Genomic DNA, 26,783 nt, shown 5'->3' with positions numbered 1-26,783 from the left:
GTTGATGTTGGGGTGTTTGTTTGTTTGTTTGCTGTCAAACAATTATTTTTTTAACCTATCTACCTCAGACCAAACTATTTGTTTACAAGGCTATATGGCTTGCAGTAAGTGTCTGTGATAGTGACTTTAATTTAGGAGAGAGGGGTGTGTTTTTTAGGTACCCTGATAAGACAAAGATATCTGTGGACAAAGAACAAGGTGACAATTTATCATGATGTCTCCAACTTAGGGATGCTCAGGATAGGCAGGGTCTTTCAGCCCAGGTATTACTGACCATTCAGACTAATGCTTCTTTGTGAGACTGTGCTATTAGTTATAGAAGGGTTGCAAGATCTCCAACCACTGAATGCACTTAAACAGCTCTATGCCAAGTTGTTGTCACCAAAAATATCTGCTGTCACTGTCAGAGGAAACCACCCCCCTTTGAAAGGCATGACTTTGGAGTCTTCTGAGGCCAGTAGATCTTCCTTAGAGCATGTAATGACTGGGGTAATTGGGATGTGGTGAGTCTTTTTTGACTAAGTGATTAAGTGATCAGCTAATCCTAGCTGGCATTTGACAGCTAGTGCAATGGAAGACGGTCTCTCTATTATAGAGTATTGTGAAAATGGATGAGAGTATTTACAAAGTCCCCGATAGAGGCGACACCTCTTTCCCTTTCATTTCAGTTGTAAACACCTGGGTAGGTCTTGATCCACCATGTTCTCGGAGGTGTGATATCTGCTCTTTGTCAGAAACTGTGAAGATTTTTGGGCTGAAATGTGTAAGCTAACAGGCCAGCCTGCTCCAACTTCATGGATGTCCACAGATGATGTGGGGCTTCTGGTCAGGACCCTGGTTGTCTATTAGTACAGTTATGGCAGTATATGGGAACAGCATTTCCTGGAGTTGATTTTTCAATTCCAGTTTCCATCGGGAAGCAAAGAGGGTGACTTGATGCATTCAAGCCATGTGTCATGCACAGTGGGCTGCTGAGAAGCAAACGAGCTCACAGGAGCAGAAAGGTCACTGAACTGTTATGTGCACACCCTCTGCTCTGGGCGAGGGTTGGGCAGAAGCACGCTGTCTGACATACATGACTGTTCGTATTGCAGAGAAACATTGTTCTGAAAACAATTTTGAATAGACTGCCAGTGCCTCTATCCATCAAATGTATAGGACCATGAATCAATGCCCAGCACTACTCTAAGCTTTTAGGGACTGGGGTCATAACTCCATTTATAACCTGCTACCTAGGAGAGCATTAGTAAGCATCTTTGGGATACATCATCAAAACACATTACAAAGTTCCCCAAATGAGTTTTAAGAAGTCATGTTTAACCCAAGTGGACACAATTAGACAGTTTTATTGGTTTATAGTTGTTATTATCATGACAAATTGTCATATACTTAATGGATTCAAGCACACAGAGCTGTCTGAGTCCTGTAGGCTAGAAGTTTGGAACGAGTCTTGCTAGATTTAAGTTAAGGCACCAACTCTGCTGCACTTCATTGATGGGTTCTGGAGAGAATCTATGTTGCTTTCTTCACCAACTAAAGACCACCATACTCCTTGGCTTGGAACTCTTTTTTTTATTTTTTTATTTTTATTATTTTTTTTTTTTGGAGCTGGGGACCGAACCCAGGGCCTTGCGCCTCCTAGGCAATCGCTCTACCACTGAGCTAAATCCCCAACCCCGGCTTGGAACTCTTTGTTCCATTCTTAAAACCATCAACATAACATCTTTGAACACCCCTGACTCTGATCGTCCTACCTGTCTCTTCATTTATAAGGACTCTTGTGTCTACACTGAGAACACACTAGGCATCCTCCCCACTCAACGTTCTGATTTCAATTATAGCTGTCAAGTTCAGTGGGTCATGGAAGGTAACACCGTCATAGTTTGGGGGGATTCAGATGTGGGAAGCCTGAGTGGCCATGACTATGCCTCCTACAGCCATCTGCTCCTCTGTAGCCAGACAGCCTTATCTCCCAGTAAGACTCTCCTAGTTCTAAAGCACAGTCACTCGATGAACTTTTTTCCCTTCACACGTTCTCTTCCTCCTGTAATTTACATTTGGAGAGCCCATAAAGTATATTTTTACAAGTCCCCCGCTTAGCACTCAAAGTATGCCGAAAACCAGGTGCTTTCCAAGAAATACTAGGCGACACATGCAGGCGATAAACTATGTTTACTTGTGATTTTCCACATTATACAGAGGAGATTATGTATATTTTTGAGTCTCCTATAAATTTCTTCCATAAGAGATGGTGTCTGCCAAGAACTATCGAGAGCTTCCTTAAAATCTTGATGAGGGTAATAACACATGTCATAGTGATCAGCTCTTATCTGTCGGAGAAAAAAATAAATACTGAGCTGAAAGCTCTAACCAGTGCCTAACCCAAACATCTCAACGAATCTTCAACACAAACCCATTAGGCTGGTGTACTGTGTCTAATGTGCAGATTACATCATGGTGTCCAAGGCCCAGACTTCGCAAGTGGGCAAGGCCCAAATTCCTCTCAGGCTTCCTAACTGTGCAACCCTGATGCTTACCATGGCTAAATGTCTTCCTTGGGTCTGAGTTACTTCCTTTTTGTAAAAATGGCATGTATATAGAAACACACAAAATATATAATGATAACGCAAACATATACAATTGCTACCTAGAAGAGAGACTGAGAAATGTGGCCCATGGCTGAATGCAGCCTAACCTGCCTTCCCCTCTAATAAGGTTTTTATTGGAACACATAACTGCTGATTCCTCATGTTATCTATATCTGCTTTCAGCTACAGTGGTGGTGTTGGGTAATTGTGATAGAAACCAGATGGCACTACAAGGCTAAAATAACGTCTATCTGTCCTTTCACAGGACCCATTTGTTTACTGATGGTTAGTTAAGTGTATATGTCACCTTGGCTATGCCATGTGCCTGGATTAAATTTCTCTCTCTCTCTCTCTCTCTCTCTCTCTCTCTCTCTCTCTCTCTCTCTCTCTCTCTGTGTGTGTGTGTGTGTGTGTGTGTGTGTGTGTGTTTTCAGATAAGATTATCATTTGAGCTAGTAAACTCAATAAGGCAAATTGTCCTGCACAGTGTGTGTTGTGGGGGGTGGGGCAGGGATAGGATGCGTGTGTGTGTGTGTTTGTGTTTGTGTGTGTGTGTGTTTGTGTGTGTGTGTTTGTGTGTGTGTGTTTGTGTGTGTGTGTTTGTGTGTGTGTGTTTGTGTGTGTGTGTTTGTGTGTGTGTTTGTGTGTGTGTTTGTGTGTGTGTTTGTGTGTGTGTGTTTGTGTGTGTGTTTGTGTGTGCGTGTGTTTGTGTGTGTGTGTTTGTGTGTGTGTTTGTGTGTGTGTTTGTGTGTGTGTTTGTGTGTGTGTGTTTGTGTGTGTGTTTGTGTGTGCGTGTGTTTGTGTGTGTGTGTTTGTGTGTGTGTTTGTGTGTGTGTTTGTGTGTGTGTTTGTGTGTGTGTGTTTGTGTGTGTGTTTGTGTGTGTGTGTTTGTGTGTGCGTGTGTTTGTGTGTGTGTGTGTGTGTGTGTGTGTGTGTGTGTGTGTGTGTGTTTGTGTGCGGTGTAAGCCATTTAGGCTTGGATGGAATGAAGAAATAAGGAAAAAGGGATGGGACATCCGTCTCATGCCCTTGGACCAAGACTTACAACATAGGCTCCCCTAGACTTCAGACCCTCTAACTAGAACTAAATCTACAATTTTCCCTTTGCCTCCAGCTCTCAGATGTCGGATTGTGGGGCTGTGCTACCATCACAGCCCCATGGGTCAGTTCCTTATCGTGTCCCTCTCCTCCTCCTGTGCATGTTTGCTCTGTTCCTCTGAAGACCTGTGGCTCTTACTGCAGTCCGGGAAGAGTCTTGCAAACACCCCGTCAAGACCTCAGTATGTCACTCACTCTCACAACCGCCTCTCTGCCTGTCAGCATCCACTAGTCTACCTTTTAAAACTGATTTTCCAAAATAATTTTAGAGCCTAAATATTGATGGACTATGTAATCCAGTTTTGTCTCCTTTTTACTTGACAAAAAGGTATCTCAATAACAGATGGACCATTCGGGAGCCTGGTTATGCTCACATGTGTGCACACATGCATGAGGACTGGCGAGTGTGTATATAGAAATAGACCTACAGAATCACAGAGCATGGGTTAGTTGTTGCTCTGGTTTACTGATCATCCTAGGTCACTTCCTAAAGGGTGTATGCCAGTCGGCACAACACAGACAGACCCTACTGAATATGTGGGGATTTTGTCTGCCTATTTGCTGAGGCTATCTGGAGGCAAAGTCATCTCAGTGTGGTTTAATGGCATCTCCATGACCATAGATCCTGAGGGCTTGTTATGCCTGGCCCACCAGAATTCACTTACTCTCTGAAATGCTTGTTCACACTTTCTTCCCCTCTCCATGTCAGGTTCTATACATCATTTCTCATTGATTTCCACTTCTTTATCGATTCCACGCTGTCAAATCCCCAACCCCCACTTCAGCTTTATCTTATATAACAGTTACTGCCTCATTTTCCTTGCCAGAGCTTCATTGTTCTCAGTGAAAATAATGTCTTGATTTTTACCGTCAATTTGGTTGTGTTTTCTTTTGTGTGTGCTCTTGTGGCTTGAACTATTCCCTGAAGATACTCTCCAGTGTGATTCTTCCTTTCTTAAAAGTTTTTCCTGAGAGTATCCTCCAGCTTTACCTTCCTAAAGCTATATAACCTTTTCTCTCACAGTTTACTTACACTTAAGAGAATCCATTTCTGTAGAGTATCATATAAAATACTAATTCCTTTTTGTGGACAGGTTGCTAAGCTACACACTGAGTTCATGCCATCCTGGGCTAAAGGAGACCCTGGCTCAAAAAAGCAAAACTCAAATAGCAAAGGACAATTTCCATCTGACTTCTCTCAGCGCTTGTTTTTTATATGACAATGTGAACACAGAAAAGTTTTCCAAGTTACCTATTTTGTCTTGTTGACATATTTATATAGCTGAATAATACACTGTCATAATTACTAAAGAATAAATTGTGACAATTCTTAGAATAATACTTCCAACCTTATGTAGAATAAGGTATATAAGAATATAAGTATATAAGAATAACAGGACATATGTGGCTGTTTTGTGTATCTACATTTTAGAACTAACTTGTCAGTTTCTAGAAATTATTTTATATACCAATTTTGGGGAAATTAACAATATTTATCATGCTTAGTCTTTCAGTGTATAATCATAACTTATGGATACCTTTATTGTCTACAACAGACATGTTCAGGAAAGTTGAATATCTTACATATATTTAGTTATATTTATACCTAGGAGGTCCATATCTTCAAAATATCTTCTGTGGGCTCTAACTTGTAGGTTCCAGTTGACATGTTCAATGTGTACCCAGAAACCTGGAAGACTCTCCCAGATAGATTTGAACATCTTCTTGGGTATCTTTTTATTTCCTCCAGTGGTGGGAGCTGTTTTCATCTGTTACCTTTTCCTCTGCCTTCCACCTCTGACTGGACTCTGGCTTCATGTTGAAACAGCAACTAGGGTAGGAGGAGGAACTCCCTTGTTTCTCATTCAAAAGAGAAACATAGGCTACTTCAGCAGAAAGCCCCGGATCTGCTGTTTCTGTCCATAGACCTTTTGGGAGTCACATGTTTCTCTTTGCATCTCTGGTTTTCTACAAATAGATTGTATTTGTCATAAGCCTTCTCTTGATATAGTAACATGTTATTTGACAACTATATATCTAGAAAAACCACAATGAAAGCCATATAAACTCAAAAAATGAAATATTAGATGTGTTAATATGGCTAATTACATGAATTGGAATTATAAATCTATCTTTAAACTATCTTGCCTTCTCAGAGTAAAACTACAAGGTCCTCATGCCTAGTCTTTTTCTATGTTGCTAGACTGTTTTATAACAATCTGCCTAGAATTTCTGTACCTATGAGGTAGATTGGTTAATAATTTTATTATTATATTTATAAAATATACATAAGAATTATGCCTGGTCATTGCATGTGAGTGGGGTGTCCTAAAGATGTCATGTTTGTTTTACACTATCCTTAACTCCTCTCCATATAAGGCCGTACTTCCTAGTGTTTCTTGAAGCTCTGTTAGCCAATAGGAATAGAAATACAAAGCACATCACATGTATCTGGTATCAGACAAGAATGGCAGCAGCTTGTCTGTATTTTCTGTGTCGATGGCTGTGTTTAGAAAGAGCTATTATATGGTGGAGGAGGATGAGAAGCATGTATGAGTCACAGTGTGGAATATTGAGGCTATTCATTCTTTTGTTGTTCTTTTGTAGAAAAGAATCTTGGGAAATTAAAATTGTCTTCATTAGAGCTGAGGGGAACCGACCAACATTTTCCTTAGGTTTGTGACTTGTGACTTCGATCTGTCAATGGTTTATAAGCTCTCTGGGCCTTTTCTCTTTACACAAATTTCTTCCTAACCCATCCAAACAAGTTAGTAACTTAGCCACTGATCACATTCTGAAACCTTTGTGACACTTGCTAAGTGTCCATCACTTCTATGATACCCATCTTTGCTTCTTAGCATTTTGGTTTGAAGTCTCTCAGTTTTATTGACTTTTAACAAACCAACCTTCCTGGCTTTGTATATTTTCTTTATTTTTCGTGTCATTTCTAGAGCTACTTTCTGGTTTGATTTTTATTTCCTTTAAGATTATATGGCTTTTATTGTGATTTCCCAGATAAATGCTTGCCTCATTATTTTTTAGATGTTTCAAATATAATTATCAACTGCTATAAGTCTTCACTGCATGCTCTTCCATTGTATGGATGTGAAAGATTAATTTCAGTCTTTCAGGTTGGCTTTTTAATTTTTTTCTTTGATTTGTCCTCCAACTGATAGCTTATGTTGCAGCAGCTTTCTTAATTTCTAAATCAATAAGGGTTTTCTAATTATGTTTTTCTATTGGTTTTTAGATTACTTGCACTGTTCCAGAGAGCATAGTATCTGTCATTTCTCTCCTTGAAAACATGTTGAGTCTTACGTTGCTGGTCAGGACTTTTTTTTTTAATGTCCTTGTATACTTAAGAGGAAAATGTGTTTTCTACTTATTAACTATAATGTATCCATGTAATTTCAGTCAGCCAAATTATTAGTCAATCATGTCTATGGTGGCTAATTTTATGTCAACTTGACACAGGCTAGAGTCATCTGAGAGGAGAGAAACCCAATTGAGAAAAAAAAAAAAACTTCATAAGATTGAGGTGCAGGCAAGCTTGTAGAGCATTTTCTTCATTAGTGATTGATGTGAGAGAGCCCAGTCCACTGCAGTTGAAGTCACTCAGTTGGTGATCCGGGATTCCATAAGAAAGCTGATCAAGACATGATGAGCAAGCTAGTAAGCTTGGTCCTCCTCTATGGTCTCTGCATCAGCTCCTGCCACCAGGTTTCTGTCCAGTTTGAGTTCTTGTCCTGACTCCCTTCGATGACAATAAACAGTGCATTATGGGACTGTAAGACAAATAAACCCTTTCCTCCAAACCTTTTTTTTTTTTTTTTTTGGTCATAGTGTTATGTCACAGCAATAGTAACCCTAAGTAGAACAATGGCTTTTGTTTCTTGCAACACGTTTTAAGAGGACTATGTTAATTCTTTCAATTACTAACTTTACTTTTCTTTTTACAATTCTGTCAATTTCGATTTATATAGTTTGTAGGAAAGTTACTGTGTTAAGACTTTTAAGACAGTGGAAAATCACTGTGATAAGTCTTTGAAGCTTTAAGTTAATCACTCTGGTTCCATCATTACACATCCTGTATATAATTATAATTAATTAATAATTAATTATATATTAAATATCATATATCACTCTATTTCCATAAGTAATGTGACATTATTATGAACCCTTTGAGAATAAGGAAAAGAGTATAAAGTAGTTTTCTAACAATGCAAATCATTTATCCTTATGAAGGACTATATCTATAGTGATATATTTCATCCTAAAATTTGTTTAATATTGAAGTAACTATATTATTTATAATTTTACATGTTTTAACATTTCGGGTTCTGATATCTTAGGTACACATTTTATAAATGGTATATAATTATATTACATTGCTACTTTTATTTTTATTTTCCATCAATAGTACAATCTTTACTTAGTAACTGGATGGATCCTTTCCATTGACATTAACATACTTATTGTCTGTCTTGTAATATACCCCATCTGTCCTTCCTCCCTCTCTTTCCTTTCTCCCTCCTTCCTTCCTTCATTCTTCCTCTCTCCCTCTCTCCTTCCCTCCTTCCTTTCTCCTTCCCATCCAGTACTTGGTTGGTTTTCAAGCTCACCCTTTCTTCTTTTACTGATTTTGATTTTGATTCTAATTCCACAGACATTTCTATTTGCTAAAATGGAAGTTGTATGTTTTATTTCTCCGCTCTTATGGTTACTTCAACTATAACATGATAAATGTGTATGTGTATGCACGTTCCATGAATCTGTGGTGGTGGTGGTGGTAGTGTGTGTGTGTGTGTGTGTGTGTGTGTGTGTGTGTGTGTGTGTGCAAGTATTCCATATGATTTGGTTGAATCTCTCAAATGTTACCTCCTAAACTATCCAAAGGACATTACTTTGGCCCTCTGATCAGGCTTGAAACCTGAAAAGCTACTTTCTGCCTCCCACATGATATGTTTCCCTCCTACTCTGCCCCTTTGTTGGAGTGACACCCACAGGGTACACAAAGACCTCAAGTGCAAAGGACCTGCCGGTGACTCCTTACTTGTTCTAGGAGGTTGACCCAACTGCACTCAGTCTGAGTTGCAAACCTCTGCTCCCCATGACAGTTACTTCCTTAGAGACTTATGAGGCATAGAAAGAACGTTAGCTATTATCTTCTAAGTTAACTCACAGCATCTTTGCAAACTGGGCAAGGCAGGGAGAGTTAATGCTATTTTTCAGAAGATAGAGCTGAGATCTGAGGCCACAGCTCTACCCTCCAGCCACAATGCTCAGTTTCTATAGAATATGAATGTAAATATATTCTCCAAGTGAAGAAATCTGCAAGGGATAGACTGTCCAGTTAACATCACAATTTGACTAACTGGACTGGGAACAATACTGTACTTTCTCAGGATTCCCATTGTCACCATTCCCATTGTCAGCTTTACCAATGAGGAACAGAATCTTAGGAACTGTGACTTGCACTCCCTCACCCTTGATCCTCTCCTTCCTCCCTTTCTGTCCTCAATATACCTACCCCTTGCTGTCTTGCTTCTCTTCCTTTCTGTCCTTTTTCCCTTATGGTCCTCTCACTTGAGATTTCCTAAAATTAAGCTGAAGAATTATGAAGGGAAAGTGAGAACACTAGACTCATACCATGTGGGTTGTGTTTCCAGGCTCAGATGTTTAAGCAAACAGCAGCAACCTATGTGACTTCAGCGCACTCCAGCATAACTGGCTGTAGTCTGCTTATCAGGATGTGACACTGTTTTGGCAGTGAAAGCTATTACTCGCTCTGGTACCCAAACCACAATATTCAAAATCTCCAGTCCCAAGGAACAAGCCTCTACCTGTACAATGTTAGCCATGACATCATTTAGCCTTGCTCTCTGTCTCTTGGATCCCTTGTTTATTTCCCTTCTCTGCCTCTGTGAGGTGTGCATTCCGTCTAGAACTTCTGGAACTTCGTGGTTGCCAGGTATTAACCCTCCAGTCAATTCTGAGATTCAGTGGTAATTTGCAAAAAAAGTCATCTCCGGTCAGAAATGGTTCCCTTCCTCAGAAGTAGTTCTGCAGTCAGACTATGTCTAGACATGTAACTTTATCTAATAATATAGTTACCTGAGTTAATGTGCAAAAACAAGTGGATCCCTAGGATGGACAATAGACCGAGAGCTGGGTGGTGACAGTGGATCTTAGTATAGTTGGTACTCCACTCAGAGTTACGGAAACCTTCATGGTGTGTTCTCCTTTAAAAGTCCTGCCATTTCAGGGAGGGGATTTTTAGGTCCTCCACACTTGCCATTGCCCAGGCCAATGAACATGCTAGGTGCTATTTATTCAAGGCCCAGTTTAGATAAATATAAAGTACTTCTAGGTTTCTTGTCTCCCATGAGAACTGTAGTAGACAAGTATCTCTTAGAGCCATATCCCTAGTTAAGCCCACCTGGGGACTTAGTGGAACATGCTGCCCCCACCCCTGCTGCCCCAATCCTCCTCCCCCATCATGTCCCAGGCAAATGAACATGCTGGGTACTGTTTGTCTGAAGCTCAGTTTTAGATGAACATGAAGTATTCTCAGAAGGTTTCTTGTCTCGAATGAGAACTGTGGTAGACTATATCTTGAAGTCACATCTCCAGTTAAGCCTGCCTAAGATCTGAAGACGAAATGTTTGGTTTCTTTAACAACTCAGCTGTGTCACGTAATGTTTTCTGGAAGGTGTCTTGTGAGAGGGCATGTGATATTGTGATGAAAACAGACACTTGAGAGGGTGTGTGGTGGTTAGAATGAATATAAATGGAACCCCACAAACAGTGAGAGAACATTCTTGCATTGCTACAGGGTACAATGGTTTGTTTTGTCACTGATCTTCATTTCCTGGCTGATTGACTTATTATAATTTGGTGGAGTTCTGCTGTTTCTGCTGGATAATGCTGCCAATATTGATTTGTCTTTGGTACTTGTTATTGAACTGGACTGCTAGTATCCTGACAATGAAAAGTGGAATTGCCCCCAATGAACTACTTCTAAACAGGTACACAAAATCCTTTTCCTATTAACCTTACCTCTAGTCAGTGGGTTAGAAGGAAAGTTCAAGCATTTAAGAACCCTAAATATAGTAGGTTTTGAAAGAAAATACTAAGCCTACAGGGATCTTATTAGATCATGTTGGTTCCTCATCAATATCTAGTCTCCTCCTCTTCTGAAAATGGAAATTTAGTTTATTCAGAGTTGCAGCACACTTTCCTTGAAAATTGAATGTCCCACTCTCTCTTGTGGGTGAATATGGTATTATCACTAAGTTCCAGCCAATGGAATGGAAGTGGGTGTAGTTGGACGTAGGAAGACCCAACCCTTCAATGGGAAAAAAAGCACAGCAGGCACAGCAGGCTTACTTCCCTCTGTCCCTCTGTGTGCTTCCCAGAATGAGCCATAGCTGAGAAGATTTTACAACCATTATTTTTATTCAATAAGTAAACTTAGGGTTGGAAGGTAGTCACTCTAAAAGGAAGTTAGCATATCCGACCCCCAATGACAGGCATTGCCATGATAACTTGGGGCTTGCCTGTGGAAAACAACTTTTATAACCAGGAAGAGAAAGAAGATAAAGTTCTGTGTATGCTCCTGCTTGCTGCTCTTAGTTTTTCTTATAATGAGCAGCTCTTCCTAGACTTGAAGATGTGAGATCCTGAGCTAAGTGGGAACCACGATCTTCCCAGAGCTCTATCCCAGCTCCCTACAGGGGGTTTCTCTCCTGTCCTTGAACAATCTACTTAGGCTCTCCTTGTCCCTGCTTGATCTCTTTCTGCAAGAATAGGATCGCTGGGACATCTGCCTCAAACATGGTTATTTAGAAACTTCTTAGAATAGTCCCCCATACATGGTCGTCATGACGTAAATGTTAGTTTTTGTTATTTTTATTGTTATCAATATTCATGAAAGGAGCAAAGCTGTCCTGACATTGATGTCAATTTAACTCTGGTCTTGCTGAATCTACTGCTCCCTTGTATCTCACTCTGACTCTCTCACACTTGTGATGGTTACTCCTGAATGACCACAGCCTTTGCCTCTTCTGTAGAGATGTCAGAGATGTGGATACACACCCCCTTGATTTCCGAACAACCTGGTTTCCATTTCCATATGTGTATGTAATATACATATATATATACATATATATATCATACACATATATGTACACACACATACACACACAAATACACACACACACACACACACACACACATTGCTTGGTGTTCAAACTGTAAGTCAGCAACAACTCTGGGAACTCGTGTGCAAACTTTACAGCACACAGACATATTCTCCAATCTACACTCCACAGGAAATAAAACACGACTATCTCTATGACACAGGGCAGGATGGGACAGATGTTACCAAGCTCTGTACACACATGTTGCCACTATGCAGACCTCAAATGACAATAAGTCCAGATGCCTTCCCTGGGCTCCCTGGGACATGAGAACAGGATTGGCTGAAATTAAAAATGACATGGGAAGAATGAGGTGCCATTTGAGGAAGACACAAAAAGCCATAAAGGCCTGAATGCTCTGTGTCCCCACCCACATTGTGCGGCATCTGCTGTTGACCTATTGTCTTTTGCATCCTTTTGTGCTCGGCCACCTCAGAGATTTCTGGGACAGTACAGACGTCCAGACCTGCTCTGAATAGGCTGTTTGCTGAGCACTTGTGTGTCTAGCGAGGGTCACTGTGTGGGGCTTGCTGGCGGGAGGACAGCCACATGCTTGCTGTGGCAGATAATGGGTAGCTGGGGTGGGGTCGGGGCCTCCCGTGAAGGTCACCAGGCAGGTACATGGGTTGAGGAGTCTGGCTTCTGTTTGCTTGCAGAAGAGGCTGTTTTGATTTTCCTGGATGTGTTTCTCTGGGCAAGGCAGAAAGAGAAAATGCAAATGAGTCAAAGGAGAAGCAAGTCACCCATGCACAATCCGTAGGACTTTACTACTCTGAGTATCCTGAAGATTTCAGTCACATCAGCTGCCAAGAGGACTGCCTGTGCTGGCATGGTTCAAAGAGCAGGTTCCTGTGCACAGGCCACCAGGGCACAGCTATCACTCTCCACTCATTTTTTTGCAAGTCCAATGGCCTGACTGCTCATCTTGGGGGGGGGGTGTGAAAAAGAATATCCTTCGTTTACAACCCCCAAGGGATCCACTCTGTGCTCAGGGACTCTGCGCATCCTGAAAGAGCTGCCCCGGGGCTCTGTTGGATATTATAGGTCACCAGCAGTGCATGGCTTAATAAAGGGGAGAGGGAGAAAATTTCCAAACAGCTACATTTTCCTGCCAGACTCGGTGTGCGTCCCTGAGTCCTACGCCTGCTGCCTTCCTGGGGCTTTGGATAATTATCGGATTGCTCTCCTGTCTGGACAGATGTCTGCTTCGCAGGGCTAGTGGAGAGTGGCTGATTAGACAGTTCTCAGATGAATAAGGAAAGGGAACCTTTTCCTTCTCTGTGGTCACAGAAGCACAGTAGCTGGGCTGCATCCATAGCACAGAACGAGGTGGACAGTTGAGACAGCTTTGTGTAGAGTTTTCAACGTGAAAATGCTTCCAGGAGAGAACTACCAGAGATATAATGACCAAGCTGTAGTTTCAAAAAAAAAAAAAAATAAGAAAGCTGACTGACTAAAAGAAAGTGTAGGAAAAACCAAGCGGGGAATGTTGCTTTTGAATTTTTTTTTCTCAAATAGCATATTATAAGACAAAAGCAGGATCTTCTTCAACCTAATATTAATTAATTCCATATTGAAGCAAGAACCTGCTTCTATCCTTTCCTGGGTATTTTCCTGGTGGGTACTTTCCTGAAGCTATTCAAAACAACTCTATGCTTTTTGATATGCATATGATGCCTTATGTTTCTAAACCAGGCCTCTGTGCTGCACTCAGAGACACGTTTAAGCACACTGTCCCAAGCACGGTGCTGTTACGGTTGTTTATTACATCACCAGCCACATCGGTGACAATAATGCAGTCCACTCTGGACTAGAATATGTAAATGACATGGGTAACATGATTTCGACCCCTCTCCTCTTCGGAGCCCAAGCTGAGCCACGAGGTCCAGCAGCTGCCAGGGAAGGGATTATATAGCCGTGCCTTGGGATCTCGTTAGGTGCGGGTATGGGGGTGAGCAGGGCCTCTGCTTTCTGTCATAGGATTCCCACATGGCTATCTCTCTACCAGGCAGAGTAATACCTGTGTTCTTCCTGCAGTCTCAGGGTTATCAGGAGGATTAATGAGATAATCCCATCGTAAAGATTTTTGACATCAAAAAAGTAGACCCTCTCCTAGGAAGGGGGCAAGCTATACTTTTCCCTCTGAGGAACCATCACTCTGACACAAGCCTCCCTGGCCCCTCCCCTGTGGCTATGTATCCTTAGTGCCCTTCACTCTGGCATTTTGTGCACTGTATTGTGCACTGTGTCCTCTGGGTCCCGGAAGATCCTGGAGGTCAGTGTCCAGTGCCTTTTTCTCCCTCTGGAGCTGCTTCAGCTCTGGGTACTACACCAGCTTGGCAAACCTTTGTTGAAGAAATGACAAAGTGCCAATAACTGTCATCATTATTAATTTATTATTATTATAGGCAAGATTATATAGCAAGTAATATAGAGTATACTTGTTCCACAATGCTTGGAACCAGAAGTGTTTCAGATTTTGAAGTTGTTCACATATTGAAATATAGAAACAGGTTTTTATCACCTGTAGTCCGAAAAGGCCCAAATCCAAAATGCTACCAAATCTGACACTGCTTGGATATCATATTGGCTGTCAAAAGGTTTTTAGATTTTTGAGTACTTTAGATTTGGGCTGCCCAGATCGGGGATGCTTGATCGAGATCATAAAATATTGCCTCAACTCCTCAGCACAGCTTATGTTTAGGAAATCCCTCTTTGTTTCTTTTGACAGGAAACACACAGTAGGGCTGGGCATAGATCAGGAAAAATGGCCAGCTTCTTTCCCTCTGGTAACCAGCCTTCATTCCTTTGACCGAAAATTAGTTTTAATAGACAGCCCTCTTAGAGCCAACCTGTTCTTTGATCACTCATGGAATTAAAACCTATGGTTCTCAGAGTGGCTGACACTATTTGCTCTGGCCATATGAGAAATGATACAGTTTGCAGAACAAAGGGAAAAGACAAAAGTATATAGAGTCCCCATGTTATCTAATGTGGTGTCTGATTGGCGACCAATAGGTCTAACCTGGCCTGAGATTCTTGCCTGTTATCCCAGTTCTCTTTAAGGCGATGGTTCTCAATCTGTGGGTCATGACCCCCTCGGGGTCAAATGGCCCTTTCACAGAGGTCACCTAAGACTATCAGAAAACACAGATATTTACATTACAATTCCTAATAATAGCAAGATGATGGTTATAAAGTAGCAACAATAATAATTGTTTTGTGGTCACCCTCCCAACCAGGGGTCACCACAACATGAGGAACTGTATTACAGAGACACAGCATTAGGAAGGCTAGGAACCTCAGCTTTAAGGACTTTGATGCTGTCCAGGAAGAGGAGGTCCCAGCTCATCACCACTCATTCTCTCACTCACAATCCGTTGTAAAGGAATGCAGCCTAACAGGCCCTGGTGGCAGCTGAATTTACCAGCTTTATCTGGTTCAGCTACCCTTTAAATGTGTTATCTGCCTCATGCTGTGATCGGAAGGAAGCCTTCTAAACTGGTTCCATCGGCCTCACCTCTCACTGCCCACCTCTGACCCTTGTATGGGGGTTGTATACAATGACTGCCTCCCAATATGTAGAACATAGCAAAAAGGTCAGGCAGGTCTAAGAATAAACCACAAGACTATGGTTCTCTCCTTGTCTCTTTCTGTCTAGGCTTACCCACAGCGATGAACTTAGCTCTATGGGGAGCAAAAAATTGATGACAGCCTTAGGCCAATATTTATTAAGAAAACCAGGTCTCAATGCAACAGCCATGAGGAACTCACTCCTGTTAACATCCCTGCATGTATATGGAAGAAGTTCCTTCTGCGTCTCAGCCAGTGCCTCAGTAACAGCCTTAGGTGGGACCCAGAGCTGGCAGCTTAGTGCTGTGTGGATGAACCATGAAGGAGAAACCCAGAAGAGCCTTGCCTAGACTCCAGGTCTGTAAAACTGTGAGAGCCTAGCACTGTGTTGTCAGCTGCTGAGTTTGTGATCATTTGTTCCCTAGCTATAAATAACTGATTTTTTGTTCAGTCTCAGGTTGTGTATTACCCCGGAGTGCAAGAAGATTCCAATGAAGTAACATCATGGCTCCCACTGATGCCCAGTGATGTCACTGCCCAACACCTGCCTTGCATTTGTGGTAAGGCTGTGGTAGACACCCCTGCACTACCGCTTATATAAAAGTATAACCTAAGGTTAGCAAGATGACTCAGTGGACAAAGTTCTTGCTGTCAAACCTGATGACCTGAGTTCAACCTCCAGGACCCACACGGTGAAAGGAGAGAGAGCAGACTCTCCAATGTTGGCCTCTGACCTCTACAAGTACCCCGCGGCATGAGAATCCTCCCACAGAATAAATAAGCAAGATGATAAAAACCAGGATAGCCTATCCGATTACGTGTAGCATATATCAAGAGATCATGACAGTGGGCAGTTTATGCATAATAACCCTGCTCATTACATTTTGCTGCATATTCCCTTTGCTTATAAAAATGTGCACTGTAAAACTAAGTGGTGTAATGCTGCAGTAGCCTCAGACAGTTCGTGTTTATGGTGTCTCCTGATTGCACCGGGAGGCTGAGTGGCTGCCTCACCTTTTCTGCAGTTGTGCAAGCACATTGTCTGGTGTTCAAACTGTGGTGAAGTAGCCCCATGCTGCAGCTCTCCAAACACACCCCCGTGTCAGCAACTTGTGTCTACAAACTGAGAGAATTAGAAGAGTGGATTGTGGACTTTTTGCCTTCTGTTCCTGGCTCAGCCCATTGCTCTTAATGGACCATCAAAAGTCCATGTTGTCATACTCTGTCAAAGGGGTTCTCATTTGCTGGCTGAACAAAAACCTTCACGAGCGTTAAGTTGCCTCTTGTTTATGAAAACTCTGAATATGAGTTTTCACAGGAACACACTCACTGTGTTGTCGGATGTGATACTATTGGTGTTTACAGAGATTTTAAAATTGCTTGCACAGGAAATGGGTCCCTGATCCCAATTGCTCATAGCTGTGCAGTGGCCTGGGGGTGGGGAAGCCGCAGGCAGAGCCACACAAATGACTCTGGTTTGTCTGGGTCCTTATGGGCATCAGATATGGACTGAAGGGGGCAAGACCAGGTCCGACGAGTCCTCTGCCCCCTCCTTTGGCAGTCACGTGATTCTTCTTCCAGCCTTGGCTTGATGGCAGCCCTTCTGCCCTGCCACTTTCTGAGATCTTGAATAATTTCATCCCTTGTTTGCGGGGCTCCTGAGGTGAGGTTCCATCTTGCTCCCCAGAGCAGTCTCCTTTTCTATACATTTAGCTCTCCATCCTCTGTTCAGTGATTTCCCTGCAATTCACCTGCTAAAAGTTCCCTTCATGTCTTGCACGCACTTGTACAAATGCACACCACCTCTTGCATGGTGCAGGGTCTTGGGAAATGGCTGAAAAGAAATATGTGATAAAATTCTTCATGTGAGGAGGGGAAAATGAGCAAGGCCTTTGGTCTTCAGTAAATGCAGGGGAACCTGCTGGGAGATTCACAGAGGGACAGTCACTTGGAAAGGTTATCTTTGTTTAGAGATTGTATTCATTTCTTTCCTAAGATAGAACATTCTGATTAAAATGAGTGTGTTCGATGTTTTCAACATATGCTTGATCCTTCTCTCTCCCTCCCCCTTCTCTCTATCCCAAATTTTACTAACTGTGCTCCACCTAGGGGTGAAGAGAGAACTGGCATGCGCACTAACTACCCTTGCCTCAGGGTGCCTTCAGGGCTCAGGCATAACTCTTTGTCTTCTGTCATATCTACAGAAGCATAAGACGACTGTGTTCCCTTCCCATCCCTGACCTTCCAGCCTCTAGGACTGCACTGGGGAGAAGCTCCAGGACTTGTTTTGTTTCACCACAAATACGACCCAAGGCAGAATCAGTGAATTCTATGCCTTGGCTTGTTTTTCTAGAGGCCTCCTCAAGAGTCTGTTTCATTTGGTGATTCTAAAAGCTTTGTTTTCTATGATTTCAAAGCTTTGTTTTAGGTTTGTCTTTCTTCCCCCCCCCCCCCCGACTCTCTAATCTTTCTGCTTTAGGAAGCTGAGAAATGAAAACACTGTAAGATACAACTTTAGCATGCATGGCCGACACTAGGGGCTAAGAACAGTCGCATTTCTACCGCAGTGGCAAGGCTCGCAGCACTGGGGACTATGAGACACAATTTTACTCACAATGGAATCTGGGAGACAAGTGAAATTCACACTTAAGTATTTAGTTTAGAATTCAAGAGCTCAGGAAGTGTTTGCTTCATGTTCTCATCCAAACATGCTCATTCCTGTTTTTCTCATGATTACCCTGAAATTGCGAGAAGTGTGTGTGTGTGTGTATGCGTGCGCACGTATGCATGTTGATTCAACACACACGAGTGTGGAAACTAGAAGTCAACTCCAGCTGCTATTATGCAAAATACATCCATCTTTAGGTGTTTGCTTGATTGCTGAGGTGTGGGCACACACATGTGTGGTAAGTATATGTGAAGGCCAATTTGTGATGTCAGGTAACTACTCTCTACTACGGACAGCTCAGTTAAACCAGAGCTCACTGATTTACCTAGTCTAAGGTAACCAGCTTGCTCCACAGATCCCTGCCTCTGCCTCTTGAATGCTGGAATTACAGAGAATGAGCCCTCATTCCCATCTAGCCTTCCCATGGGTACCAAGGATCAGAACCCCAGTCCTAGTGCTGGCTATACAAGTTCTTCTCTCAACTAGCTCCTCACCCCTGCCTAGGGTTTGGGTATGAGGGAGTCTCTCCCTGGGGCCTGAGGCTCAGTGATTTGGCTAGACTGGCTGACCAGTGAATCCCAAGGTCCCTGCTGTCTCCAACACCCTAACTCTTTAATTGCAGACAGGTGCCACCATGCCCACGTGCTTGCATGGGTGACGAGATGAAGCTCAGGCCCTCATGTTTGTGCAGCAAGTACTTTCCCAGTGAACCAGTTTTCTATATCCTTAGTGGCAGAATTGTCGAACGAGTTAGGAGATAAACTGCTGGAACCTGCCAGCACACTTCCCTCCTCACTTCTGACTCCTGGCTCTCCTGCTTTAGTTGTTTTCATGAGTTTTTTTTTTTTGGTTTTGGTTTTGGTTTTTTTTTTTTTTTTTTTGGTTTTGTTTTTTTGTTTGTTTGATGCTTGCTATAAAAAGCTGATACTTTGCAAGAACCAAAAAATTCCTTTTAAATGGCAAATCAATTATTTTAGAGCTACAAATGGCTTGGTCCAGTCTCATTAGTTTACCTACCTTTTGTTTGTTTTTAGCAGAGGATAGTATTTTGCACAGGCCTTAACTAGGCTATCTACATCTTCATCCGGGGTCTAGAAAGAAGCAGATGGTGGAAGAAGAGTCTAGATCTGGACTGCACTGAACATGGTCAGAGTTGAAGTAAAGGAAAAGAAGTAGGGGTGGTCAGAGCTTATGCACACAGTTATATTGTGTGTGGAGACAACGTCTTTAAAGAGGTAAAGTTAAAATAAGACCTAATCCAATCTGACAGATGCCCTTATAGGAGATACAAGGAACACACACACAGACAGACAGACAGACAGACAGAGAGACACACACACACACACACACACACACACACACACACACACATGCAGAGAGAGAGAGAGAGAGAGAGAGAGAGAGAGAGAACCACAGGAAGACTATAAGAACAGGTTTCAGGCAAGGGAACAGGTTTCTGCCAATGCACTAATCCTTGACTTCCCATTCTACAAGACTGAAAGAAAGTAAACCCTGTACTTTAAGCCACTCGGTTGTGGCATTTTGCTCTAGAAGCCTTAACTGTCTGATACCAAGGTCAAGGTGAGAGCAGAAGTCAGAAGCAAGTGAGGACGGAGAAAGAAGAGAGTGGAGTGGGACAAACAGGTCCGGCATCTGAAGAGCAATCCGGTGCAGGTTGGAGACAGCCCTGCAGGACGCAGATTCAGCTGACCACACTGTCACCCCTTCAGTTTGAGGGAGCTCTCTCTCAGTAGATTCAAAGTGCCTTAAATGACCAGTAAAAGCTCCCAAGCTTACCAGACAGTCTGCATCCTTCATGCAGAACAGTGTATTGGTGAGCAGCAGGATAAGGGGAAAAGTAAAAGAACGGATATGCTAAGCAGCTCTTCAATGTGAGAATGGGTCTCCATCAAGAGCCACATGTTGTATGAAGACTGAGAACACAGAACCAGTTGACACAATGAGTCTGAAGATGGAGTCAAGAGAAGCAGGTTTCTAATCCTGGGAGTAGAAGGAAGAGATTCTACTGTATGACCTCTAGATGAACTTCCCCTAACAGTGCTTTCTTTAACCCACTGAGATGGCTCTGCTCTGCAAACCTGTGTGATAACTATTCCATTCGAAGAACCCGATATGTAGCAGTAATTGAAAGCTGACTAAACATGCATCGTCTCTCTTCCTCTCCTTCCTCCCCGCCCCCTTTCTCCCTTACCTTCTCTCTTCCTGTGCTGTGAATCATGAAGCATTAATGGGCTGAGGCTGCCCTGCACTGTGTGGTCCTCACCCGGATCTCAGCCTGGTCTTAAAAGTCCTTCTCTTTCCAATGGTCCACATGCCAAGCAAGGTTGGATGTGCTATTTCACGTGTCTTATCAGTCTGAACAACTTTGAAACACCCAGAAAACATGTGAGTTACTTCTCTAGCTGATCATTTTCAGCACTCCGAAAAGGCACCGGAGGAACCAACTTAAATGAGGGATGTTTGATTTTGACTAATGGTTTCAGGGGTTTACTTTGGCTGGCTCGATTACTATTGGGCCTCTGGAAGAGCAGAATGTCATGGCAGTGGAGTGGTGGCAGAGAAGGCTGCTTATCCTGTGAGGTTCAGAAGCCAGAAGAGGAAGAATAAGGGACAGTGGACCAGATCAATCCTTCAAAGGCCCATGCTTCTAATGACCTCCTTTTTCCAACCAGGTCCCACCTCCTAACAACAGTCGATGCACTGGCTAATAATTCATCGACGCATTAATGTATTGAGGATACTCAAGGCCCCATGGATCTACTGCATTTCAGTAGTGCCACCAGGTGTGGGCCAAGCCTTCCATGCATTAGCTTTTGGAATCACTTTATATCCAAACCATAACAGCTGGATAAGGTCAAATAGAAGTTTCAAGAAGGTTCATGTACATTGTTCTAGACATATTACCGTGGGCTGCCAGCATCTGGACTTGGCACACTTCCATTACCATTTCCAAGATGGACAAATGGATACACAGAATGACACAAGAGCCTCTTCAAGTTTGCAGAGACAGTTGTCCACTTGAGAGCCACAGCTTCGGGGACTCATCTCCATCCCTGTGCAGTACAGACCCTTTCAGATTTGTCTCAGTCCATGAGGAGAGGCGTGACAACTTCTCACTCCGAAGCCATTGTTTACATGATCTGCTTTATTTATGGCTGCGATTTGAGCAATGCTTTGGTTTAATGAGCTTTAGAGTTGAAGAGCCCTTATAAATCGCAGTTCTAGCTCTGAGATTGAACACTAAAGCAAAGTGGCTATTAAAACAGAATTACATGTAAAGACTTTGACTCAGCACTCTGGTCCCTGGGAATGAAGCTTTTGGAAATAAAAGGACAAATCAAAAAACACTACACTTTCAAGAATAATTTCTGCAGATTTGCTTATAGTAGGAGGGTATAAGGAAAAAGTGAATGCTAGTCATAGGGAAATAGATTAAAATAATGAGCTATAATAAAAAAATGGAATATTATATAGCCATTGAAATGATGAGCTCGATGCATATGATATAACTGGAACATATTCTACAAAAAACCCCACAAAATTTAAGTAAATATATACGACACAAGAATGTTTACATGCTGAGGACAAAGACTGTTATTTCCCATTATATAACTTCAAGAAAAGTATTAAATGACAACTCCAAACAAAATTAAAAATGTAAAACAAAAATAAAAATTTAAAGTTATTTTTTAAAAAGAAATTGCAGTTCAATATTGTTGGATCAGGTCTATCACAAGATGAAATATTTCAGTCATCACCCCAAAACTGGTGGTATTCTTAGTGAGAAGCCCTAAATCTTCCAAATAAAATGAGAAATGAAATTTGATACTGTACTACAAGTTCTAACCAAGAAAGAAAGAGAAGGAAATCATCGTAACTCTAAGGATAGAGGGAAACAGATTACCATAGGATTGATGACCATATACCCAGAGAATTAACCCATGCATCACCCAGGAAAACTGTCAGCATTCCACAATTAAAAATAGAACTCAGAGAATGGGTGTACAAAGCAATGACATTAGCTTTCACACACAAGTTCATATGTGACATCACCTAAGAGACAATAACATGACAAAAGCAGTCAACACAGGCATTCATAAGAAAATGCAGAAGCCCTGGGACTTTTTCACTTATTATTAATGCGATACTCTAAGAGAGCTAAAAAAGGCTTTCAAAAACTGGAGGCACACACTATGGCAAAGGGGAAGAATTTCCATAAGCTGATTTCAGTGTAATCCTGATTTTAAAAAGTACCTACTTTATAAGAAGTTAGACAATGCCAGCCTAAAATTCCCATGGGAAATAAATCAATAATCAGGAAATGCCTGAAAAAGAACAATGGTGGGCAAGAAAATTATATACCAGGAATTATGATATTTAAAACAATTTTTGAACCTTCCTCTATGAAAGCATTATGCTAAGAATATATGAGCAGACTTATGAAATTGACTAAAAGTCCCTGAAAAATATGTCTGAAGAAATATAGAGATCTGAAATCAGCATATGATAAGGAAGTTATCCCAGCCAGTGGTGAAATGATTCAGTGTATAATACTGGGGAAAATGGAAACTCATCTACACACATAGATGCATGAGTAATGCAAATGGTAGGACTGTCTCTAACTGATAGTTATTTAAATATAGACATGTAAACCATGAGGGTTCTAGCTAAACACATGGGAGAATTCTAACCTTGGAGTGGTAGGGGCCCCAATAATGGCTAACGTAGGCTTCTCAGAAAAGGGACTGATAAATGCAACTCTAAATAACTGAGATCTCAGAAACTGAGTACTGTAGACCAAGATGGCAGATGGCAAAACTGCACCCGTGAGACTAACGGAAGTCAAGACCCAAAGCCACCAATGGATAAAAGAGAGAGCTAAGGAAAACAGAAGCCAAGATGAAATGTTCTCCATGATGAAGTCAGCAGGTGCCCCTACTGACACCTCAGTTCTCAGGTTGAGTTTCTTCCTGCTGGGATGCTTAGTTATGGACTCCAGACATCAGAGTCAGAAAGATGGTCCCTGCTGCTGGAACGTCAACCTGATGCATGAATTTCACGTGATGGGGCTAGCTAGTGGCGTACAGTGCTCACGACCCCAGAAAGTAAGAAGTCAGAGCTTTGCAACACCCAAATCACCACCCTCATCATTGCGCAGATGAACAGAGATAAAGCACAGGAGGTGAGGCTGGCCCAGAACCCCAGTCACTGTGGAGATAGAAACAAAAGCTTGGTAAAGGAGTCTGGACCTGAAAGGCCCCACTGTCTCTCTCTACCCCACCCTCACCCCGAGGCTAACACGAGCAATACAGGAAGCTTGTTGTAGACCTTGGTTGATCTAGTATCCTGATGGACACAGACAAGGGAAACACAACCAGGCAAGTGTGCCACACCCACTTACAACTTCAGTCAGAAGAAACCTGACAGAGACCAACAGACTCCCGAAACACCGTAGCCTGGCTTGTAATGTACAACCAGAAGGAGTCAGGGGATTCTGGCAGAGGATGGGCTTTAGCCGCAAAACCCGTTTCTGGAAGGATACCTGACTTAACTTCTTTCACCCCACTTTGGAAACTGATTACAAAAAGGAAAAAGGACACAAATGCAGAGAAGCCATGTCATCTTAATCAGGAGGAAATACTGAGAGCACAGGTGTTTTCTTTTCTTTTGTTTGTCAATTTTGCTTTATTTTATTATTTAATTTTATTTTTTTAATTTTTAATTTTATTATTTACACTTTTGTATTTGGCTGTTCCATAGCTGTGTTTTAACTCATCTACAGATGGAAATGGCTTTTAAGCCTGTCCTTTCTCTGTGCTAATATTAAATATTTTCTGTAAACTTTGGGAATCCTAAACCACACACTTTCTTTCTCATTCTTACTTTGCCTCTCGTTTCTCCATTCTGTACACTCCACTGACTTTACTTATTGACAACTTTAGCTGTATAGAAACTCTATACTATATTTCCCCCAACCAGCATCCTGCAGTTAACACTAGGAATACTGTCAAGCCTTTATACTTGTTCTTGCAGTTGGGCCCCTGGATCATAAATCTAAGTCAGCTCAACTCCCCAGGAGGACTCACGTTAAATAAATCAAGCAAAAGCAATGGGAATGGAAGGGACCAAAATGGAGGACACATGTATCCCAGCCAGCACATGTGTAAAACACAGACAAGGAACAGAAAGACCATGAGTCACCAATCCACTCTGAGGCCTTGACAAGCTCAGGACCTCTCAATGCTAGGGGACAAGGATAATGGGATTACTGAGATGTCAGAAAGAGATTTCAGCATCCAAGATTTACCAAAGACTGATGACAGTATAAAGCACTCAAAAAAGATAAAGGAAACAAAGACATGAACACAGGTCCCAGACAAGAACGTCAGTAAAATGGTTGGAACTCTCAATATCGCAGAGTGAAAAAGTTGAAGTATGAATGAAAAAACATGCCAAGGAAATTGAAATTCCAAAAAGAATCAAAAATTCTGAAAATAAAATAACCTAGCAGTTTAAAAAAAAGTACAACAGAGAACACCATCAAAACACAAGACAAAGAATAAGAATGAATTCCAGAGATGGACAAGGTTGAGGCAATTATGCACTGAGACATTTATACATTTAAAAATTAAAGGACGTTATGCAAACATCCAAGAGCTCCAGGACATGTTCAGGAGGCCAAACTAAGAACTCACAGATCAAAGGAAGGAGCTCAGATAAAGTAAGGAGATTTAGGCAGGTTATTCAATATCATTATAGCCAAGAATTTTCAAAACCTAGAGAAAGAAATTGGCATCCAAATGAATGAGGCATTGAGAACCCCAAACAGGCAAAAACCAGAGAACCTTCCCATGAAAACATAGCGAATAAATCAAACACATAAAGAAACAACACTCAAAGTTTTAAGAGATAAAACATTAACTTACATACAAAGACAGAAATATTAGAATATCATCAGATCATTTATTGGCCACCCTAAAAGCCCCCAAAGTATTTTTATTGAAGTAAGTAATTAAATATTGAAAGTGTAGGTAGTAAATAAATAACTGGCAACCAAGACTGCTATATCCAGCAATGTTGTCTATTAATGTTGGTGGAGAAATAAGAACATTTCAAAGCAGAAACATCAAGGCAATTCGTGGCAAATAAGCCAGCACTACAGAAAATTCTTGAAAGTATATTAAACACAAAAGAAGAAAAAGGCTCATCCCTAAGAACATAGGAAACTATAGTTTTGTGAGAGGGACAGATGAACAGATGACAGCTTGGAAGAACCCCATCATGTACAAATACCACCATGAATAACTTATCAACAGATCACTAATACTAACAGAGGAAAAGGAATAGAACTATCAATCCAACCAACCAGAGCAACATCCAATGAAATCACGGGAAATAGAAAAGCCCTCTCAAAAACAGTGTTAAATGCAAATGACCTCAACTCATCTGTTTAAAAATGCAGATTAACTGACTAGATTAGAAACAAAATTCAACTATATGCTTTCACCAAAGAAATAAACCGAGACAGCATAGACAATCATAACAATGAGAACCACAGGGTAGAAATCAACTTACCAAGCAAGTGGAAGCCATAAGCAAGCTGGCATTGAGATCCTCATATCTGATCATGTAGACTTCAAACCAATACTAACCATAATAAAAACAGGCCACTGCATTAATCAAGGGACCAACACATCAAGGAAATGTAGAATATATATTTTTATGTACAGTATCTTTAGACTCTTAAGTTCATAAAATAAACATTAAAAGGCATAGAAGTCACTTAGGTCCTGAGACAGCAGTAGTGGAAGGCCGCAAAATTCCACTTTTAGATTTTCAAAACAAAAAAAATTGGAAAGCAAACTTCAGAGCTAAAATTACACCATAAATGAACTGGATTTAACAGACTATTCTAGCCAACACATAGAGATTCCTCTCAGCAGTTCATGGAGCCTTCTTTAAAACTGATCACATTGTAGACTACAAAGAAAGCCTTAAAAATACAAAAAAAAAAAATATCTTATCAGATGACAATGGAATAAAACTAGGACTTACTAAGAGAACACTTAAAACCTACATAGGTTAGTGGAGCCTCTACAATATACTTTTAAATTAACAGTAGGTCACTGAAGAAATCAGAGAGGAAATTAAAAATTCCTAGAACCAAAGGAGAATGGTAGCACAGTTCACCAGATCCTCTGGGTGACGGCCAAAGCAGTTCCAAGAAGTGAGTTCACAAGCATAGATTCTCAAATAAATAACCTGAAGTTGTGTCTTCCTACCTCAAGATTAAGATTAGAAATTAGAAGTAGATCTTCATATGTCAAACTAAGAAGAAAACCCTCACTGGTATGCTTTCTATTTTTGAATTTTAGTTCATTTCAGATGTAGTAGAGTTGACAGCTAGGAATAGTCAGCCATCATACAAATGATCTACCAAAATTAAAATCCAAAGACATAAACAATTTAAACAGACCCATGGCAAGCCATGGAATTAAAATAGTAAACGTCTCCCCACAAACTAAAACACATTTCTATAAAAAAAAAATTGAGACAAGGTCTTACTGTGTAGTTCTGACTGACTTGGGACTTTGTAGACTAAACTGACCTTGAATATATAGAAATATGTTTACC

General features: G+C 41.4%; 2 long non-coding RNA genes across 3 annotated transcripts in view; one reads left to right on the top strand and one right to left on the bottom strand.

The window, feature by feature from the left end:
- Positions 1-26,783, top strand: part of LOC120098083 (uncharacterized) — a 109,364-nt gene that overhangs the window by 30,155 nt on the left and 52,426 nt on the right. Inside the window, exons 1-3 of one of the 2 annotated variants that reach the window (XR_015653143.1) lie at positions 10,493-10,714; positions 15,561-15,817; positions 15,912-16,735. This is a non-coding gene — a long non-coding RNA (uncharacterized LOC120098083). Of the gene's footprint in view, positions 1-10,492; positions 10,715-15,548; positions 15,818-15,911; positions 16,736-26,783 lie in introns of those variants that run through there. The other variant, XR_015653142.1, reaches the window with a different exon arrangement.
- LOC120100007 (uncharacterized) lies at positions 2,159-9,545 on the bottom strand. Its single transcript, XR_015655430.1, has 2 exons — positions 9,217-9,545; positions 2,159-2,330 (listed from the first exon to the last, which is right to left on the bottom strand). It is a non-coding gene; the product is annotated as an uncharacterized LOC120100007 (long non-coding RNA).

This window comes from Rattus norvegicus, chromosome 1 (assembly GCF_021556685.1).
Source record: "Rattus norvegicus strain SHRSP/BbbUtx chromosome 1, alternate assembly SHRSP_T2T, whole genome shotgun sequence".
Lineage (NCBI taxonomy): Eukaryota > Metazoa > Chordata > Mammalia > Rodentia > Muridae > Rattus > Rattus norvegicus.
Note: the sequence above shows the minus strand (reverse complement) of the source record. Positions and strands in the feature narration are given on the sequence as shown.